We start from the raw sequence: 15,893 nt of genomic DNA, 5'->3' as shown, positions 1-15,893 counted from the left end.
AGATGAAGTTCAGCAGCAAAGTGAGGATGAAGAGCGAGTGCTGACTGGAGACCGGGATGCGGCTCTTCCGAACCTCAAAAGCCAACACCACGCATGCATGCGTTGGGCACTGTTCGGTGCGAATCTGCGCCAGCCAGTGCACCTTCGAGCTGAAAGGGGGAGGGGGGGGATTCGCGACAGGGCCTTAACGATACCCTGCTGCGACGATCGATCCAAAAACCTGCTCGCCACTGTCTAATTGTCGTTCTGCTGCCAAAAACCAATACACGGACGGCGATAGGGCGATAACGGTACTAGGATTCACACAGTGTTGGAAACGTCACGGGTTTTGGGAATCCCCCTTTGCAGAGTCATCGATGAGAATACTTTACTGTACGGATATTTTAGGATCCCCCTGTGGATATAATGGTATTCTCTAAGGCTCTTTTCAATCAAGAGGGTGGGAGTTCAACCAAGCAACTTGGAAACAAGTTATTAGGGCTTCCTTCCATGTGCAATGGGTGGGCAATCTTATTCTTGGACTTAGTTTGCACCTGCTGATTCCCACGTGGCAAACTCCATCCACTTTCAAGATTTGCACTTCCATGTGCAGGGTAGTAGAACACTCTATGACCTCTAATAAAAAATCAGAAAAAAGACACTTCTAATAAATAGGCAATGACCTTTCATTGGAGGTTATAAATGACTTCCTATTGCATGTCAAATATCCATTGATACATAAGTGGATTGCTCCACCCACCTTTTCCGCTCCCCAAAAATACTAATTTTACTATGGAATTAGATAATTCTAAATGATTGAGCTATATAAAATTAAAAAAATATCCAAATATGTGTAAACGATACATAAATGTTCAAATTCATATAAATAAGAATTAAATTTTTTTGGTTCACTATCTAAAGAAATGTAAAAGCTTAAATGTATTTTAATATAATATATTATATTAAAATATTATATTAAAATACATTTAAGCTTTACATATATATATATATATATATATATATGCATAAATACATGTGTGTGCATGTATTTTTTATTTCTTATTATATCTCATGCTAAAGATAATTAGATTTAATTATTCAAATAAAAATAATTTATTAGATATAATAATCTAACATTTAATATTTAATTTAATAATAACATATCATCTAAATTATCTAAATATTATCTTTAAAAAAATTAATTAAAATATATATAATATATAAAATTTTAAATATCTAAAATTTCTAATTACAATTAAATTATAATATCATGATAAAATAACAACCCTAATGTTAAAAAGCATTAAAATTTCTAGAAGCTCTAATTTATTAAATATCTTGAATGACTTAAAAAATCAATAATATTAAAATTATTAAATCTTTAAAACATGTAATTTTAAAATAAAAATTAAATTCAAAAAATATAAAAAATAATCAAGCTTCAATATATAGTATTCTTATCTACCAAACCATTATAATTGTGCTATAATTTATATAATTTCTAAAAAAATAATATCCTATTTTAATAGAATAGTATAATATTTTAATAATTTTAGTATAATTTTTTATTTTTTATTCATGAAAATTTTAAATACTAAATGACTAAAAAATTTCAATCAAAATAATTATTAAACCACAACGTATCATTTTATTTTCCAAATAATTTGTATCTTCTGCCAACTTCTTAAATTTTAGTACATCTGAACTTTTAAAAATTTAATTATGTATTTATTTATTTATGTTGTTTCTATCATCAATAATTATATTATGTAAAATCACAAACTTGTAAATAATACTTCAAATTATACTTATCAACGACTATTAATATGTATGAGCAATGATAGAAAATTCTGTCTAAAATAATCAAAATGCATATTCTTTTTTTTTTTTTTTTCTTTTTTGTAAATCTTCATGTATTTAAGAGAATTTTGTTATTAATCACATCTAATGGCATGTGCATAGATTACAAATAATAATTTTATTAAAAATTAATGCCATTTGCAAACATATAGTGTTCATTGTAAGAATTTCTATTGATAATAAATAAAAATAACTTACTCTTTCTCAACTAACTTGTTTTGTATTAATTAAAATATAGCCAATAAAAAATTTAGGATAGTAAATTGTTCTTTAATTTGCTTCAGTACTTATGTTTCATTTCATCAAAACATCAAAATTGGTTATATATATATATATATATATATATATATATATAATAATAATAATAATAATAATAATAATAATAAAACTTTTAATAAACTGATTAAATGATTCCAAAGCAATTTTCTCCTAACATAATAAATTAGATAAATATCTATAAAAAATTCTTGAATCTATAATTCTTGGATATAAATATAAAAGAATTATAGATCCAAGAATTTTATAATAGATTAAAAAAGAAATAAACTTTGGATTTTTTCTACTTAAAAAAGATAAGGTTAATATAATAATTGCAAAATTATTCTTCATAAATATGTATATGTATATGTATATATATATATATCATTTTTATTTGACCAAAAAAGAAAAAAGAATTTATTATCTTCTATATATATATATATATATATATATATTAAAAAATTAGTAATAAATTTCATTAGATAAAATAAGTAATATTTTATCTTGAGAACTACCATATCATATTGTTTTGGTCCAAGTTATTTCAAGCCATTTTTTGAAATTGCAATATATTATTCAATGTTAATTATAATTATATTCTATATTAAATATTACTACTATTGTTAATTACAATTGTATTCTATATTAAATATTACTACTAATGAGTTCAATTCTTAATAACACCTAAAAGAAACAAAATTTTTATAAATAATATTCAAAAAATTATCAAGAAAATACCCTCTAAAGATACACATACTCTTATGTGCTTGTTTTCAAGGAAATTTATTGTATTGTAAGCCATGTCTCTAATAATCCACTCTAATGAAGGAATGGATTAACATATAAATAGAAAACCCACTTCTAAAGCCATAAGGTCTAGTATGGATTCCTGCATATATGAATTAAGAGGTAGCTACCGGAAGAAGAGATTGAGTGAAAAAACTAACACAATTTTGTTTGTTTCAGGTGGTAACAGACGTAAGCCAAGAACCATATCAAAGTGTAAAGGTACACAAGCCTAGACCTTAAAACCACTTGCGTTCTAACATTGTGAGAACTTTGAAACACTCTGCTCTTACATCTATATGGACAGCATGGAGAGCTTTCACCAGTTTGCAAGTTGGCTCACAAAGTCATTGCGAGACTGTCCGTGTTTAGCTTGCCTCCAGCAGAATCATGTCAAACATGGTGTACTCACCCTGAATATGACCTTTTTCTCTCATTTTAATATCGCCTCAACAGCAAGTTGAGAACAGATACTCGTCAAGAATACCCATATTCAGGGTGAATAATAGAGTCGAAATGATGGCGGTGAGCAGGGAAGAAACTTAGACAAGACAAACTCCTCTTACTCTGCCTCGGATCCCTTTGTTTTTGCAACTGTCTTGGCTGACTCGTTTGCAGCAGCCGCCTCTCGCTCTGCGTTCTTTTTCTTCTCCCAGACGTACGAAGAATCAGATCATCCGATGATGCCATGTTTTACATTTGCAATATTCAGTTCAAACCGCGCAAAGTTTGACTATGCATCTTGGGAACCACTTGATCTTCCAGCATCGCAATCAATACATGCACTCTCCGTCTAATTCTTGTAAAGCCTCGTTGATTCATTTTCCCCAAGCAATTCACAGCAGAAAAACACAGCATTAGATTACCCATCTATCAAATTACTCCTTGATCAGCTCGTTGCCTTGAGCCAACCAAGACAGCACATTTCTGGATACATCCACATCCTGATCCACGCTCCTCTTGCTGATGTTCAGAGCCTTGGAGAGTTGTGGCCGTACATTTCACCTCATCATCAGCATTTCGTTTAAGTCCGCAGTTTACGATTTTGAGTAACCCCCTTTGACAAAGTCCAGCTTCCGGAGAATGTGGCACCGGATCTCACATCGACGTTAACGCAGACAAGCCCCTTCGAAGTATAATGAAGGATTCTCAACATCATGTAAACATTCCTTAATGTTTAATTTATCAAGGGCATGAATGCTACTATTCAGAGTAAGAGTGGATTCTCCTAATAATCAATTCGAGGATTAGCCTGGATCGCCTGTATGTTATGCATCATGATTGTACGAGTAAGGACTCAAGACGTAAAAGGGGTTTACTGTAGAACCATGCTTCACCACAAATACTGTGCCAAAAGAGATTCAATTTATAAAAATACAAATGAGTAATACACCGCTTTTAAAAATAAAAATAAAAATAAAAAACAGCTGGAATTCCAGAGAATCGACTGAAATGGCCTTGATACCAACCTCTACCTCACCATCCTTGCTCTCAAGTTGTGCAATTTCACTTCCACTTTGAGCAGTTACCCACCCCACTGGGTTCTTAGCGCCTTTTCTGCACCCCTCAAATATGGAAACCCCAGTCAGAAAGTGACACACCTCAAGAACTTCCACTGCACAGACCGTACCGAGAGCAAATTTTAGTCGAAACAGCCCTCGTCTATGCGAAATTTGATAAGAAGTTGAAACTCTTGGAACGAGACTTGAAAGACATCCAAAGAGGCCTTTATTGTTCGGGATCTTCAGTTAATGCATGCCTCAAAAATTGCATCACAATCTTCATCTTTTGAGTGACCGACCATAAGTTGATCATACAGTCATAAATCCCAGAGAAAGTACAGGTACAGGTCGCATTGTATCACATCAAGTGCTGCTGCACCAAGAGCTCATGAATTACGGAGCTGAAACTCACATCTCACAACTCACATCTCGGGATCCCCGAACCATTTCCGCTCATCTGATTATACCAGTGGCACTTACAGCTGCGGCACCACGTCTATTTCTAGCATCAGTAACTGTAGCCTTAGCGCCACAATGCCAGCAACTCCACAGGGTAGCATCCCATCTGCCAGACGTTGATCACTCGGCCAATGAGTCCCCTCAATATCGCCCCTTATGTTCAGCAACCATGTTTTCATTCATTTATTTGTCTCTAATTTTTAATTCTTGTATTGTCCACTTGTTTTGGAATCACACACTACCATTTTTATTTGTATCTTATCTTACCTTTTTTTCAAAAAAGAATGTATTATTTGTTAAATCTTGGACTACCCTCGCCCTAAAGGCAAAAGCATTATTTCTTGTTTTTTAACATTTGAGAAGTAAAAGGAGACAACACTCTCTTTTATTATATCTTTTAAGTCTCTTCATGCTTGACTTTGGTTTATTAGTGATGTATATCCATCTTGTTCTTGTTGTTCTAGTTGTATGCATGTTTATTTGTCTACTTGTTTAAGAAACTCTCTTTTATTATATCTTTCAAGTCTCTTCATGCTTGACTTTGGTTTATTAGTGATGTATATCCATCCTATTCTTATTGTTCTAGTTGTAGGCATGTTTGTTTGTCTACTTGTTTAAGAAACTTGTGTGCATAAGAGGTACTACTTATATTTGTTTGTATGTCAAAATTATTCATCATGGTTCTTACTTTTTACAATATTATTTTATTTTATAATTTTTTATATAGTTATTTGAAAAATATCTACATTTTAAATTGATAATATATGATAGTATATATCAAGAAAATACATTTTCATACTTATTATTCTTAGTTATTAGCTTAGCAATATGATTGACAAAATTGTATTGGATGTATTCATTAAAAAAATTCTTTACAATAGTTGAGTGTCAATTCATCTATTAGTCAATTTGGAGTCTAAGATAGCTTCAAAAAAACATTAAAAATAATAAAAAATACTCAATTATGAATTTTAAATAAATAGATTATAAATAAATTTAAAAAATATTAAAATAATCTACTTATTTATTAAATCAATCCACTTTATTGAAATCATCATTAGAAAAATGGATCATCTCCAAAAACCATCATTAAAGTCATGGCCCTTATTTCAATCTCCTTTATTCTCAATCCTTGCTTTTTCTATTCTACCCTTCATCTCAATTTCCCTTGTTCTCAACCTTCATCCTAATGCCTCTTAATCCCAACCTTTCCTCCTAACTTTCATCTTGACTTACAAAAGACATGAATCTCAAAGAATTAAAAGATCAATACACCCGTGTAACTCAAAAAGATTACAAAATCACTCAAAGATGGTATAATATTAAATTAGAATGGCTATTGCCAAAGACAAGAAGAATACAAATTTTTGAAAGTAGACAAAGAATAAAAAAGACATTGACAAGAGTGAAAATGATTTTTTTACTCTTGCCTTCATATATACTATCTAACAAAGAGCTATGTGACTATGTTCTATAAGACTTCCAATACGTGTTGATTTTGTAAGATACATGTTTTAACTTATAAGATAACTTTTTTATATGTGCACTGTATAATTAACTTGTTCCATAAGCTATATGTAATATATGGCTAATTTATTGACCAAGTTTCTAATCTATCAATCAACTACAAACATCTGTTAAGTCAAAGTCGTATCTATGAATCTTTTAGGAAGCTTGTTTAAAAGATATTATGAAATTATTATACTTTTACATCTACCTAATCATATAGATAATTATTGAAATAAATATATATGTCCATGATATTACCATACCTTCTAGAGACAACTCTTATGAGAAGCAATCATCATCTTTCATGAATCTTGATATTCATCATTTCTGTTTTGATGAGTGTCATCTATAAAGAGTATTAACTTTTTTTTGTTGTATTTACAAGATTCTTAGGAGGCTCCCTTGTGCATTCATTAATATCATATTAGCACCAATGAGCAAGATATTCCAATCTATCTCAATGCCACCTTCAATCTAAGAATACTTTTACCTCAAATTCTTAATTATTATCCACTTCTATAGGAAGAGGTGGCATTTGTCTTTTTTTTGAGATATTTATTGTCTTTTATGGCTAAAAAAGAGACATATGGAATACAAGATAGATATTCATTGACTTAAGTAGATACAATTAATAAGCAATATAATTGACTTGTTCACAAATAGGAAATGGTCCAAGCCTATAGTAATCCAATTTGTCACAAGGGTGACTAGTTTTGATATTATGACAAAGTAACCACACCTTATTGCCCATATAGAATTGAGGTTGCTCTTTGTAATAGGCATCCAAATTGATCTTTTTTGTTATTTTTGAGCTTCTTTTAGTTGTATCTTTATTGTTATATGTAGCTCACATAAACAATTTTCTAAATCTTTTGTCACATGATTATCAACTTTTGAAAAGTCAAAAGTATCAAGTCATGAATAAAAATCATAATTAGCTAAGAAAAGTATTTTTTGCATAAAAAAATATATTATATTATTACATGTAAAATCTACTAATGGCAAAAGTATTGTTCAATCATCTTATTGGTAGTTGCTAATATATTTTAAATATTACTCCAAGACTTGATTCACGTGCTATGTTTGTCCATCAATTTGGAAATAAAAAGCCAAAGATAATTTTATGTCCATCTTTAGAATCCTAAAAAGTATTTTTTAAAATTTTAATACAAATTGAGTCCTCTTGTTTAATATAATATCCTTAAGTAATCCATGATAGCAATAAATATTGTCTATAAAATACTTAATTGTTTCTTCACTTGTGATAGATTTTGTATATGGTGCAAAATATGGTATCTTAATAAAATGATCTATTATCACAAATAAAAAATCATACAAATTTGAAATTAAAAGATCTATGATATAATCTATAGAAACAAAAGACCTTGATTATTTCAAAATAAATAATGGCTAAAAAAATTGATGTCATTGATGATGAGGAGTTTTTAATCTTGAAAAAATATTACATAATTGTACAAAGTCTTTAATTACCTTCTACATTTGAGTCCATTAAAAATCTTTTGATATGAGCTCTAAAATCTTATTATATCTAAAATATCCAGCTACTAAAAAATTATAATAAGCTTAAAGAATATGTAATCATACTTCATCTTTTAGAATATATAATTATTCATTAAAAAAAATAGATTATTCTTAAATTCAAATTAAAAAGAATCTTTATATTTAAAAAATCTATTTTTAATATCATGAATAAGAAGATCAAAGGATATACTCAATTGAACTTACTTGAAAAATATTGAATTAATAATCAATGTTGATTTCATTGCTCAAAGATAAAAATGCTATAACTTAAAGAAAATTATTCTTTATTGATCAAAAGTTGTATCTTTTTTTTGGTACAAGATAAGAATATTTAAATATAATTTTTAATAAATCTTTTTATTTTTCAAGTTGATAAGTGATCTTAAAATTAAATTTTAATAAAGTCATGATTCAACAAATTTGGCAATGATTCAAAGCATGTGCTGATTATATAAATCTTTTTGTGATTTATATACATGGTGATTGGACTTGAGGCATCTTTTAGATAATAATGCCATTCTTAAAACAAATCTACCATTACAAGAAGCTCTTTGTTATGGATCTCATAGCTAATTTTGACTACTAAAAATTTTTTGGAATAAAAAGCTATCATGTAGAGCTTGTCATCTACTTCTATTTGTGATAAAACAACATCCATAGCAAAGTTTGATGCCTTTGTTTCCTTAAAGAATGTCTTAGAGAAGTCAATGTAAGGAATAAATATTATCTTTAAGGCTTCAAAAAATATTTAGCTTTTTTGTTCCACTCAAGTTTGTCTTTATATATTAGATATAATTTGAAAAAAAGTTCTTGATGAAGACTTGGTAATAATTGACAAATCTTAAAAGATATTGTACATATTTGATTATTTTTAAAATCTTTTAATCCATGATAGTTTGGAATTTTTTAGGATCTATTATAAGACCATGATTTGAAATAATGTATCTTAGAAAGACAACTTGAGTAGTATGATTTATTTATTTATTTATTTATTTTTATTTTTTATCTTAGTATTGTTTTATTATATATTTTCTTGTTTGGAAATGCATTGGGTACTTGATTGTAAAAAGCGAAGTTGTATTTTACAAGTATCTAAAAAATCTTAGTAGGTTTTATTTGTATAAAAAGAATGCAATTTGAATTTTAATTCAAAGAGCTTAAAGCCAATACAAAGTGCTCAAAAACACTCTTCTTTGTAAGCTCAACCATATACAAACTCCAATTGTCTTATTACTTTTATAATTAGGAAATTTTAATTTTTCTTTGCAAGTCCTAATTCTAATCAGTCAGCTTTAATAAGTTGTAATTCCTAATTTGACCATCCACTTGGTGTAAAATTTTATACACAAATGCCATAATAAGTTTTTTACATGTTTCAAAATAATTTAAATTAATTACCAGTACTAATTTTAATTATTGGTAATTAATCTATAATTTATTGTAGTATTAATTTATGACATTTTTAAACTAATAAAAGAATTTTTATAGCCTATAAGATAAAATTACTAACCAATATTTAATCTATTAGCTATTAAGACAAAAAAATAAATTAAGAAGCTTTTATAAAAGCTATATTTAATGTCTTAAATTATTATTAAACCAAGATGATTAGGTATTAATTAGATTTTTTTTAATTATGTTTCACCATATAGTTGTGTTATAACATGATAGCATATAATCTTGTGTCTCTTAATTTTTATAACATAAGACAAATATAAAATTGATATCTTTCTATGTTTTTTGAATAGATTAAGATGTCATCTAAATAATAGATAATAGATCATTAAAAAATTTATAAAAGATAACATATATTAGATGTTGAAAGGAAATTGATATATTTGTGAATCCAAAAGGCATGACATTATATTTGAAATGCTCATACTTGATTTGAAACACCATTTTCTATTTAATTTTTTTTTATGCATATTAGGTTGTATATTCTTGGTAGATTTTTTTTTATATAGATCTATGTTTAATTTAGTTATTCAAAAAGAGTTGAAATCAAAGATAGAAAACACCTATTTTTTATGGTGATCTTGTTGAATCATTGATAGTCCATATACATCCATAGAGATCCATCTTTTTTCTTTAGAAATAAGATACGAGCCTCGACAAGAGATTTAGAATAGCATATGAAGTTTTTAGCCAAATTTTTATCAATGCATTTTTTGATTGTAATCAAATCTTTTTGTTATAGCCTATAGATTGGTCGAAATGGTAGTTGAGCTCTTTCTTATAGATCAATAGAACAATCATAAAGACAATGCTTTGAAAGAATATCTACATTCTTTTTTTCAAAGACATCTTGATAATCTTAGTATTATCTTGAAATGTCACTTGAAATCTTTTTTCTATCAATAATAGGTGTGGCATATGTAGCAAAAATTGATCCTTCTTTTGTAGCATGCATGAAAGTTCTTGCACTTACTATTAATAATTTAGATATATTAGTCTTTTGGATTTTTATTTTTCTAATAGAATCTTTTATTAAATTATTGAAAAAATCAAGATTATGAGAAATCAAATCTATTTGAATGTTATAATTTTTTAGCTATAATAATCATAAAATAATAGGATTAGATTGAAATTTAATTACAATAAATATTACTAAACTATTATGACTACTAATTACTATATCTAAAGAAATAGTTTCATGTGTAATATCTCCAAAAGACAACAAATAACCATCTATTACTTCTATATGTATAGATTTGATTTTATTAAGTAAAGATATATCTTATTTTTTGATTAAGTCCATTTATAAAAGAGGCTAAGGCTTTTGAATCTAACAAGACTAAGACTTTGTAATTTTTTGGTCTTAAATAAACTTCTATTGTGAAACAAGGTAAAGGATGTAAAGAAAGAATATGACCTTTATTAGATGTTCTACAGGATGCTAGCCACTTAATTTCTATTATAGTTAGATAAATTTATTTTTTGACACATTATCTTCTTTGGAAACTATGTTGTTCATTTTGTGATTGCATTGTTTCTTTAGGTAATATTAAGCAGTGTCTTTAGATTTTCCATAATATAGGTATAAATCTTCTTAATAATAAAAAATATTTTTTTACTCAATAAAAAGTTTAAAACGTATCATGTTAATTTAAATAGGCTTTTGGCCTACACAAGTAAGCTTCTAAAAATTTAAAAGGTCTCTATTTAGCTTAATTTATACTTCTTCAATCAAACTTTTATTCTTAACATCTTTCAAAGAGTCAATTATTGCATGCAATGGCTTGAGCAATAAATTTCTCTAATGAATTTATTCTTAACATTGTCAACAATAAATCTTTGACATTATCTTTCAATCCATATCAAAATTGATTAATAAAGGCTTTGTTATTCCAATCCATATCATAAGTAAGATTTTGGAATGTAGCAATATATGTAGGAGTTGAACATGATCTTTATTGTAGTAATATATGCCTAGTCTCTATTTTATTTATTTATTTATTTTTTCCAAATATAATAGTAAGTACTTCCAAAAATGAATTTAAATTATAAAATAGTTATAAATCTTTTTTTTTGAATTGTGCAAACAAAGAGAGAGTATTTTCAAATAGAAATGCATATATAAATTCAACTTGAATAAGTTCATTAGAATATTGGAAAGGATGAAATCTTAAATAGAATTTAACTTATTATAGAAATCCTTGAAATTTTGATTGCATTCTATTAAAATTCTTGAGCATACTAGTCCTTTTCTTTCTTGTATATGTAAAAACAAGACTTCTTAAATTCGATTATGATGCTAATCTACTTATTTCTTTCAACTACATAACTTTTTGGCATAGACTCTAAACATATTCCATAGATGTAAGAATAGCTATTCCATAGTTAGTATTGGTGATGCATGAAATTTCTACCTTAAGAGTGTTGACAAACTCGTGAAGATTTTCAATAGTTTCAAATCTATTTTCACTTCCACCAAGTATAGCATCTATAATTTTTTCTTCCATAGACAATTCAAAAAAATTCAAAAGTTAAATTAAAGGAAGATAATATGCAACCTTTAATATCAAATAAAAATTTTCACAAAGAAGGATGATCTGTGCTTTTTCGAAAAAAAAATCAATGTTAAAAAACTAAAGTAATTGTTTAAAAGTAGATAGTTTTGAACTTTTAAAATAAAATAATAGAAGTGAAATAATTAACTTAATTTTGAAATAAGACAAGAATAATAAATTATCAATCTTATCAAATTATGAAGAGTATAAATTTCAAAGGACTAAAAGATCAATACATCCTTATATTACCTTAAAAGACTAAAGAGTCACTTAAAGATGACAATATATTGAACTAGAATAGCTATTATTAAAGACAAGAATAGTATAGATTCTTAAAACCATACTAAAAACAAGAAAGACATTGATAAGAGTGAAAAAGATTTCATTCTTATTTTTATATATTATTCAATTAAGAATTATGTGGCCATGTTTTATAGGACCTCTAATATGTGTTGACTTTACAAGATATATATCTTAACTTATAAGATAAGTTTTTTTATATGTGTGCCACAAAGTTAGTTTATTCTACAAGCTACTAATATAAATGATACATGGCTAATTTTTTGACTACGTTTTTAATCTATCAATCAACTATCAACATATGAAAAATCAAAGTCGTGTCTATAAGCTTTTCTAGAAGATATTCTGAAATTAATCTATTTTCATTTATTTCTATCTAATTATATAGGTAATTATTGAAATAAATATACATATATGTGATATGATCCTATGTTCTTCTTATTCTTAATCTTCATCTCAATTCCTTATTCATCATGTTTTTAATGCTCATTCTAATTATCTTTATTACTAACTTATGCTCTTAGCCTTTACTCCTAGTTTTTGTCTCCATAAAAATTATAAACATAAAAACTTAAGTATCTTAGTGATTCTTATACTCTTCTTAGCAAACATTTTTTTAATAAAAGAATTCATTTTAAAATAGATAGATAGTTACAAGGATTGCATTTTTTACCTTTTCAAAATGAAAAGCATTTAGAATATATTATATATATTATAGAATTAATTGATAGTGATTTTAAAAGTGATTATTCAGATATTGTGACATTCAATAAAGAATTTATTATTTGTAAGATTGTATTGGAACATACTATATCTTGAAAAATTGGTCTTTGGATTTGTATAAAAGGATATATATGCCTTGTTATTTGTGAGCATTTTTTGGAGAAAATTATTGAATGGTACTAGTGGATTTGGATCCACAAGTAGAGCTTTAGTACTTCATTATCAAAGATATGAATCTCAAATAAAGAAATTCTTAATACAATCTTGTGTCCTTCAAAAGCACTAAAAAATCACTCAAAGATGATATAGTATTGAATTAAAATGGCTATTGCCAAAGACAAGAAGATTAAAAAGTCTTGAAACAAGACTAAAGACTAAAAAGACATTGACAAGAGTGAAGAAGGTTTCACTCTTACTTCCATATATACTCTCTAACTAAGAGCTATATAGTAGTATAATGAGGACCTCCAACATGCATTGACTTTGCTAGAGACATGTTTTAATTTGCAAGGCAAATTATTTATATATGAGCCACATAGTTAACTTATTCTATAAGCTAACAATATGTGTGATATGTGGCTAACTTGTTGACTAAGTTTCTAGCCTATCAATTAAGTACAAATACGTGTAAAATCAAACTAGCGTCTATGAAGTTTTTAGAAAGCTTTTTTAGAAGATATTATAAAATTAATATACTTTTATCTACTTCTACTTAAAACATGTAGATAATTATTAGAAAAATATGTATTTTCTTTGTTAAGTTGTGATTTGGCTACCATGTAAAAATAATATATATATATATATATATATATGTATATAATTTATTATATAATATAATAAAATTTATATTATTAGATTTTTATTGGTTATAAAATTTAATTAGATTACTACTTTGAAGTGATTAGTTTTAAAAAGCTATTATCAACATTGATTTTATATTGATAATAGTTTTTATATATTTAGAGCCACTTTTATTAAGCATTAGTGACTCTTGAAATCTTGTTTTATTTCTTTTATTTGGTATTTTGAATATATATTATATAGATCTTATAAGAAAAAAAATTGGAGTGGAGTTTTGATAGCTAAAAGAGTAATCAGGGCATCCATAAGGATGAATGGATATGGATGATAAAAATCTCCATTCTTATTGGTCGACATTCATATCCAATGGATTTCAAGTACGTTGCCTAAGGCCTTATTAGGAATTAGGATCACTCTTTTGATGCCATTTGAACTTAGGAAGCTAGATCAAAGAATTTAGGTTTTTGAGTATGGTTTTGGTGCAGATTTTGAATAATTTGGAGTTTTTATGAAAGAGATGTAGTTGCTTAAAGTTAAGGTATTGATTTTGTATCTACTATTTTTTCTTTTAGACATAATGCATGCGTATAGAAAACAATGAAGGATTAGCAACTTGGATTAGAAAAAAAACTTTTTTGACTACACTTTTTATGTATTGCTTGATGATTTCTAAGCTAGCATAAACGAGATATAAGAAGTTGAAGTTAGTGCTTGCGATTTGAAGGCAATAAGTAACCCAATTTACTAGTGGTTATATTTTGAACTTTATTTTGAGTACTTTAACAAGATTTTGGCTAAAAATTTCCAAAAATATGTTTTATTATATTACAAAATTTCATATACAAAATTTGTGGCATTTGAAGTTTGGATTTTTGAGATATTGAGAAAATAAAGTTTGCATGCTTGTAAATTAAGATTAAGAATACTTGCTAGGATTTCTAAGATGTCAGATGATTTATAATAGTTTTATGGTTCATTTTTTTGTGGTAAAGCTTAAAAATAAAAAGTACATTATCTAAAAATTTGAAAAAAATTGAATAATTGGATCAAGAGATATTAATTTCTAAAATTTAGGAAAAAAAATCTTTTATGGGAGAAAAATATTTTGAAAGGATTTTGCTACAATTTGGGAATTTTATATAAAATAAAGGAATTTTTAGGAGCCAAGATTTTATATATAAGTCAAAAATAGAGATATGGAGCTATAGCAAAATTATGATATAAAGATAGATTTTTTTGATAAATTTATAGGTTTTTTTTAGCTTATTAGAAATAAAGTATATTGGCAAATGATTTAGTTATGACTTGGTATAGCAAAGGATATCAAGATATTTTTAGATTCTTTTAAAAACCTTACGTATAAAGATTTTTAAATATAAAAGGATTTTATAAATAAAATAAATTTTGATACTATTATATTTATTTGGCTTCTATATGAGCTCTCAATTATACTCTAAAATTTAAATTTTTATTATTTTCCTATTTTATGATAATTAAACATGTTAGATTAGGATTTATATAAGTGGAATTTAGTTTTATAGAATTTTTAGGATTACAATCTTTGATGGTATAAATCATAGCCTAATTCCTTGAATTAGGTTAATTAGGACTAAAGTGATAAGAGTTATAAAATTAGAATAGCAACTTAGTTAGTTTAATAATTTAGAAGTTATTAGTCATTACTATAAGGGTTGACTAAAAGCCTATGAGTGCATCTATAATCATTCACATGATTTAGGAGTTAGAATTATAATTCTCTAAAAGATTTAGGGAAGTTAGCAATGATAATTTTGGATTTTCTTCCAAATTTGACAAATTCAAGCAGCATGGTGGTTCTTCTACTTAATGGGAGTCTTTGTAATGCAATGGTGGCACCGGATTTACCTCGTGGAGTGAAGAAAACAAGACCAAAAACCTCTCCTTCAAAATACAAGAGAAGCAATGAAATTCTCATTTTGAAGAATTTCACAAAAATTGCCAAGATCCTTGTAAGTAAAAACTTCTATGAAAATTATAATTGAGCACGGATTGAGGCTTGTGAATAGCCGATCTTAGCTTAAAAAGGTATTTTGAACACGACAGTGAAGTTAGATTTACAAAAAAAAAATGCTTTCTTGACCACTTACAAGAGCCATCAGCCTTGGTAACGAGATTGGCTCTTGGA

Source organism: Physcomitrium patens, chromosome 22 (assembly GCF_059467195.1).
Source record: "Physcomitrium patens ecotype Gransden chromosome 22, ASM5946719v1, whole genome shotgun sequence".
Lineage (NCBI taxonomy): Eukaryota > Viridiplantae > Streptophyta > Bryopsida > Funariales > Funariaceae > Physcomitrium > Physcomitrium patens.
The sequence above is the reverse complement of the archived record's forward strand: the minus strand, read 5'-3'. Positions refer to the sequence as shown.